The sequence below is a fragment of the Drosophila serrata genome, unplaced genomic scaffold, assembly GCF_035046125.1.
Source record: "Drosophila serrata isolate PLE 108 unplaced genomic scaffold, ASM3504612v1 contig_347, whole genome shotgun sequence".
Taxonomy (NCBI): domain Eukaryota; kingdom Metazoa; phylum Arthropoda; class Insecta; order Diptera; family Drosophilidae; genus Drosophila; species Drosophila serrata.
In genome coordinates, this window is record NW_028257245.1 from 2,313,695 (window position 1) to 2,321,619 (window position 7,925).

A 7,925-nucleotide genomic window follows, 5' to 3' on the forward strand; every position below is an offset into this window, starting at 1 on the left:
AAATCATTTTGAAGAAATTTTTTTAAATTTTTAAAGTTTACTTTAAAATTTATTGTCATGATGTGTATAGCTTTGTTCAAAATCTTGGTGAATACATATTGCTTGTTGAGGGATATAAAAACAAATCTATATCTATATCTATATCTATAAAAGTGTATATGGGTTATTTATATTTTTCGCATATTATTGTGTCTGGTTACTAATTGTTATACCTATGCAGGGTATTATAATTTTAGTCACAAGTTTGACAGCAGTTACGAAGTTATTTCTTACCCTATAAAGTATATTTAAATACATATGTTCTTAATCAGCATCAGCCATCAAACCGAAATTGGATCAAAATCGAAGTAATATGATTTGAATAAATGTAGTATATAGTATCTCCTTTTAGTTGTATTATTCATTTGGACAAAGTGGATCGGTTCTTAATAGTTTAATTGCAAGGGTATTCAAACATCTGCGTTTTTTATCATGCTTTCTTGTTATAAAGGTGTTTCGATTCCTAAACTCGTTGCCCAATAATGGTATTTACAATATAAAATCTTTACTGGATCTCTGATGTAATCATTGTGAAAAACGGTCCAAGTTCACGGTCCATTAGTTCAATTGGTAAATTATTGATAATTAATTTTTGGTTAATATTATTCATCAAAAATTCTATATCAGACATTTTTTGTGTTGTATTTGTATATCTTGGACCATCTTCTTAAAGCTAATGTTACAATGTAACTTAAAACAAAAATAATAGTCTCAAATTCGTCACCTTTATCTTACCTCGTTAGACGGTTCACTTGTCTGAGAAACTTCATTCTTTTTACGGTTACACTTGCAAATAGTGCAAAAGATATCGTTATTGGTTCACTAACAAGCTCTAGTGTTACATATTCAATCATCTGGTTAAGTGGCGTCCATCGATCATCCATCCATCAGTTGCTTTCAGGCCGCTCAATCGTTGGACAGCCGTGTGATTGCTAATTAAATTTCATCTGTCAAGCACTTGAACTTGTCCCTTACAACCTTGGCTAATTTGTTGGCATAATGTAACGAATGCTAAGCACATAAATTGCTGTTTAAATGGGAGTTGTATCAAAGGAGCAACTTTTTCCAGGCCAAAACTTTTGTTTCCAAATCAATTAAAGCCGTAGGACTTGGTAACTTTTCCCCCTCTCTCTTTGCGTTCGTTACCATGTGTGCTGAATTGGAAGGGGGAGAAAAAATATAAACTATTCCAATACAGGTTGCTCTCGGTGTAATTCAATCTGAATTCATTAATCAGAAACAGTTGGCCAGCGGTCTGGCGGCGGGTAATGTGCATCTGATCAAAGCCAAGTCCGCCGAATGAATATCGGAAACGAGAAAATTAGAAAAATGAGACAATTTATGGCCTAGATTGATATTAATTTATTTCCTGGAAGTGAAAATTTATTGCTTACAAGTTGAAGGGTTCTGCGTGTTTTTTCTGTTTTCCCTCTTTTAATTCCATAATTTCGCAAATTTATTTAGCAAGTGTCAATGTCGGCAACACTTTCCGCGATCCGTGTTAGACGTCACTCCATAATTCAATTCATCAGACTTAATTCGGTCCGTTGTAATCAAATAAAATGCCAGAATTAAGATCCAATTAGTGCGCCATTATGAATATGGATGGGTCTCTACGTTCGCATCTCAAGTCGTCCCCGCTCCCCTCTCTTAGTCCATATTTTTCGCATTTTTTGCGCTTACTTTAGCGCTGACAAAAAATGCGAATCCCAAATACGAAAAAAGAAAGTATCAATTTACCAGCGGTGGAGGGCAGAAGGCACGTTGCGTCATGGAGACGCCGCCGTTCTTTGCCGGACTCAAAGACAAGGCGAAATCAACGAGAATCCTGAACCGGAAACAGGAATAATAAATGCACTGTGGGAAAAAGGGGTTCTATTGAGAGATCAGGGAAGGGAAATCTCATTATTATAATAATTATTCTTATTATTATTTGTAGATGCATAGCATAAATTCTTGTATTTTTATAATAGTTGCCGTATTTATAAGGTTCCTTGCAATTGCAGTCTATAATTCCCAAGTATTTGTTGCGGAGATTCAAAACAGATATTTTTTCTTACATAAGATAATATAAATAGATCTTTTTTTATTTTATCTCAGTATTGTTTAATGGAATTTAATTTGTATGCGAAAAGAGAAATAATATTATTTCTTTTATTTTTGAATAGCTTAAGAATTTATTATATATATTATTTAGATGATCCAAGAGTTAGATGAGTTTTGATAAATATTCAAGGTTGGCATAAGATATCATATGATGAGCTATATCTTAAATTATTGGATCATACAAGATATAGTTTAACAACACGATTTATGAAATATAATTTTCATGGAAGAATAACAATAAAATGTCTTCTTTAGAATATTAAAATATAAGGGACATAAATGGTATACAATCTTGGAGGTGGGTCATTTTAAAATCCAGACTTGGATTCATATTTTTTCTTGTTTTCAATAGTATTATTTACATTTGTTTTATGTATTTGTAGTTCGTATTTTAATATAATTTCAAGTCTCTTTTAAGAAGATTTAAGAAAAGATGTTAACGTTTTGATAATAAGCCAAGGAATAAATATTAAACCATATGACAAATTTTATCATATTTTATATAAGTCAAACATTTCTTATACAAATCCATATCTATAAACATTATAACAATAAGCATATCTAAACCTTCATTCCCTTCACTATTTTATGAGATATTAAGCGACACTTTTTCCCTCAGTGCCCCAATTCAGGGAAGCGTGAGAGCAATAAGAATAATTTCGGGGGTGGAGGTTTACCATTGAGTGGATCTGGGGATTCTGCAGAGAGACGTGAAGAAGGCCCATTGATTGATTTGACTGGCGCAGGGCTACTCCATTGTCCCGAACTGGCGGGGATTGCGATTTGGCGGCTTGGCCGTTGAGTTTGTTCGGTTTGCGTTGCGTTCCGTTGTTGGCCAAGTTGGCAAATGTTTAAAAGTCACTTTGGCAAGACAAATGAGCTGATGCTCGATGGGCGGAGGAGGAGGCGGAGGAGGCTGCGGCTGCTGGTACTTTTGGCCTAATGGCGCCAGCTTTGGTGGCTGTTGTAATTAGTTGATTACACAACTGAAGCGAGCTCCTCCACTTGGCTTTCTCTCCCTCTCTCACCCTCTCCCTCTCTCTGGGTGTTTTTGCTGTTTGCATTGCAAATGAAGTTGCCACCGTTGCCTGTCGCCTGGGTGGCGCTCATCGTGTGGTTCCCCGGGATTGCGGGAGGGGGGTTTATGGGGGGCTTGGTGCAGAAGCTGATGCTGATGCTGATGCTGAGACAGCTGCATGACATTGCTATTTGCAAGCTGAGCGACTGAGTGAGTGAGTTTTTTACCCATTCCCAATATTCTGTGCATTTACATTACCACTCCCATTCCCACTCTCAATCCCTTTGGCCATAATGATGTCGAGTGGCATGGTCGAGAGTCCACACAAGCGCAAGGAATAAGGCAAACAACAGCCACACGGAGTTCTCCAAGTACTTGCACTCGTACTCGAACTTGTGGTTCTAACTTTACAGCTTCCTCTATAACCGGGGGACTTTGGCCAGGTTAAATATAATGTGATTTAGAAGGAATTTAGGGGTCATGGGAGGTTGGGTTATATTCTGAAGCTGAAGGTTCCTAAATGGTTTTCGAATCAAATTTAAAGAATTATGGAATGCTTACGAAGAGTAATATTAGTATTTTCTTTATAAAAATAATATTTTAGGTTCTTTCAAAAGGATCTCATTCAACACATTACTTTTTCACCTAACCTAATTCTCCATTGATTTTTCCTTTAATTTTTAGCTTTTTATTGTCTTACTTGGTGATACATATTTAAGTTCTTAATTTTTATTTAGGGCTACATAAATTGGTGTTAGACGTCAAGCTTATGCTTTATAGATCAGGGGAGTTGCAAGCATATGTTAATATATTTTGCATACATTTTCATATCAATTACGTTAATTTTTTGTGTTTCTCTTGCATAAATATTACTTTTTTATTTAAAATATATTTTCATAAATAAATAAATATTTTTATTAAAATGTGACCCTTTTTTTGTTCTTTGGAAGTGTTTCTTGCTTAAATATACAGTTTTTTAATATTTTTTTGTCGTTTTTAATTAAAAGAGACTTAGTGCGTATTATTTCTGTCCCACCAACCCTTCTTTCAACCTCTTTTTTTAAGAGTTAAAAAAAAGTGGGACCATAATTTTTTTTATAATAAGTTGATCCTCCTTCAACATTTTTTCCGTTGTAATTTTATTCCTTTGACAGCTGTTGGGTTCGAGTTGAGGAAGTTGGACTGTATTTACGCAGGGCCACCAGGCGGCGTGCGGCGACTCATCAACCTGGGCCTCACCGAATTTCCTTCTCGGGCTTCTTGGGCTGTGGCTATAGCTCTTGGGCTTTGGCTTTGGCTTGGGCTCTGCTTATTGAATTATCAGCATGCCGCAGCAGTTCGAAGGGGTGTTTTTTGCGAGGGGGTGAGACGAGATGTCGGCTATGTGAACCACTCAGGCGAGGCGAGGTGATGCCTGGCATTATGTACGGTATATAGAAAAAGCGGCAACCGCAGTGACGAAGGCTGCGACGAAGGCAGTAACGAAAGCAGCGCGTAGCCAGTGAGCCGTGCGGTTTACATAGGCGATAAGCACGCTCGCAAAACACACACACACACACATACACTCGCCCGCCCACTTGACGTGCAAGAACAACAAAAAGCGATTGCGAAGGAGCAGGCGAGAAGGGTGCTTTTGGCCACTGGAGCGGCAGAAGCAGCAGCAGCAGCGACAGCGACAGCGGTACTGCCAAATGAACCTAATTTGATAGCACACAAAGCCCTATGTACATAGCACACACACACACACTAACACATAGTCTGCACTCAACGAAAACAACAACAAGGAAAGGGAATACATATTTTCGTTGGGCTGGCAACGCTCATTAAATACTCTTTCAGTGGTGCTGCTTTCTTTACGTTTCGTGCGTACATTGGACGGGAATTTAAATTGGTAATGCGACCGTTTCCCGAACTCTGGCCACTGGTCCAGTTGTTGTTGTTGTTGTCGTGGACGGCAACGTTAACGTCCTCGACACTATCGCACACTTGAGTACATACAAATGCACACATCCAATTCGAAGGTACATGGTCGCATGCAGCTACATACGTACCGAATGCTGTACATGTACCATGTACATGTCATTGTACATACAAAGTCGCATGTGCCTGTGTATGCACAGCTAACTGCATGATACAAGATACCCAAGTTCAAGGGCGTCGTTACTAAAGGGGGTTTCGAGGTTATGAGGTGGCCTTTCATATTTTTACAATTTGTTGGATAAGCCAGGAATTTGTAACATTGACTATTAATTATTATCAATTCGAATTATTTCAAAAGCTTCACATTCCAGTTTATATAGGTAAATGATTTTCCTAAAATTTTTAATATTCTTCAAGTGAAGCACAAATTGACAAAGTCATGCCATTTCCCGCAGTTGGTAAGGTAGAAAATCATGCAGGTCTCATTCTTATGAAACGAAGAATTAACATCCTGAATTGGTATTTAAATTGTAAGTAGAAAGGAATTAAAATAATTTCATTCATTTTTCATTCGTTACGCCGTTTTTGAAGTGAATCCCTGTGCTGCGACGCCACTGTTGTCGCCACTCAATGTCCCATGCCCATGCTTCATGCTGAAATATGTATTTTCGAGGCGCACAAGCTGCGCACATAGTGCCCGTATTGCCCCCCTCCACCTCACCACGGCTGGCTCTGCCTTTGCTTTTGCTTTTGCTTTTGCTTGTGCCTGCGCCTCTGTCTCTGCTGTTGGCTTCGCTGCTTCTGCTGGCGTCGGGGCTGCCTCGACCGCTATTTTTATGTACCAGCGCTTATACATGTATACATACATACATACATGCACACAAATTTGTTGCCGTAGCAAAAGGCAGCAACAACAGCAGCGAGCCGAGTTTCTGTTCCTGCCACATCCAGGCCGAAGAAAAAAAAAAGCAAACAGGGTTGCATGCAACATGGAATGGACATGGACATGGTTCGGTTTTCCTTTTCCTTTCTACTATCCCTTCCTCGTCGTCTCCGTCTTCCCACGCTGCTTCGTCCGCTTTGCTGTGGCATTTCTATTGAGGAAACACACACACAGTATTAATTCGACCTCTCTTTTCCTCTACTTCGTTCTTTTCCGTCTTCCACTCCCTCTCCTTCTCCCTTTTCCGCTGCATTTCCGCTGCAACTGCGCTGCAGTGCCGCTCGCTGTTTGTTGTTGTTGCTGATTCACACATTCCTAATTGAATTATCACGCAGCAGCAGATGAGGAAATATGTACTGTATCACTTCCCCCGCCCTCGCCTAAGAGCGTATTTTTAGACGAAAAAAAAAAACTAATTAGAATTGGAAGAAGCGCCGTTGAAATCTTCACTTGGCGGTTACACTGCTCGAAATTAGATCATCGCTTAGCAGCAAATCCGCTATCTTTAAGGAAGTTACACTAAGCAAAATGCGTGCCAATTTGCAAATTAATTATTTATTTGGATAAATACACTGCGAAAAACTAGATAGTTTTAAAAATTTACCTTTTTCAGGAAAATACTGAAAAAAAAAAAATTTATACTTCATTATTTATATTTACTACTTGAATTTCCAAAATTATTAGGGACTTATATCATAAGATTTTTAATTGATTAAATTAAATTTAAATTAAATTCGTAGTAACAAATGCAATTTAATTATTTATTGGCGATAATTGTGGTTGTTTTAAAGGCTTATTAAGTACTTTTAGATAATATTTTTAGTAATTACCCTTTGAGCTGTTTTTACTTTATTAATTAAAAGCAATTATTTTTACTGAAATTACACTATTTAAAAGTTATTAGAAAGTAAAATGTATTATTATAATAATAATATAAATGTCTGGCTAGAATTTCTTTAACTTATTTAAAATAAATACAAATTATTCACTGTGCACAGCTTCATTTCGTTCTGCCTGCGTCGACGTAGGCGTTTCACTTGAGCGTTTTTCAGGGTTTTAAATTCGAGAAAGGTTTTCGGTTTTCGGCTTGGGTTTCGGTTTCTGTTTCGGTGTCGATTTATATACCGAAACGCCCATCGCACAAAAGCCTCTCATTTCCATTTTATGTACATATTTTTCAGTTTGTTCGCCTTGCCAGACCACGGTCCTTGCTCGCACCGAGCACCAAGGTAAACAGGATGAGGACCCCCAGCCCGCAGTTTGCAGTTCGCAGTTCGTATTCCTTCGTCCTGAATGTGCCTGCCAGATTCCAGCTGAAGTCCTGGCAGAGCAACCAGAGCAACCCTCCCTTTTCATCGAATCGTAACGGGGGCTTTCCAACTAATTGTGTCGCAGTACATAGCAGTTTTTCCTCTCTAGTATATAAAACGTTTCCATTTATACGTGAAAAAACCTATGCCGAAACCCATACGAAAATCCATGACATAGTATGTACATATGTATATAGACCCGTTCCACAGAGCGGCTTCATTCGCCTGTTCCTGCGGAAGATACCAGATACAGATACGAGATACAGATACGCACAGGGCCCCAGCTACAGATGCGGATGCGGCGATACAGTGACAGGCCAGCGGCAAAATGTTGTCATTCCCCGTCCGTAGAAACCGATATTCCTGAGCTGTTATTGCCTGCTCCCTGGCTCTGGAATTCCGAGCATTTTCCCAACTATTCCGAGGGTTGACTTGACTTGGTTTTGGTCCCGGAGCGAGGCAAGGAAGCTGAGCTTCAATGGGCTGCGATGCGGTCTCCGATAGCATCACTCTCTGTGTTGCCGTTTAATATCACATCTCTGCAAATGGATTATGTGTGTCTGAGTGTGGGTCCTTCTTCTCTTTTATT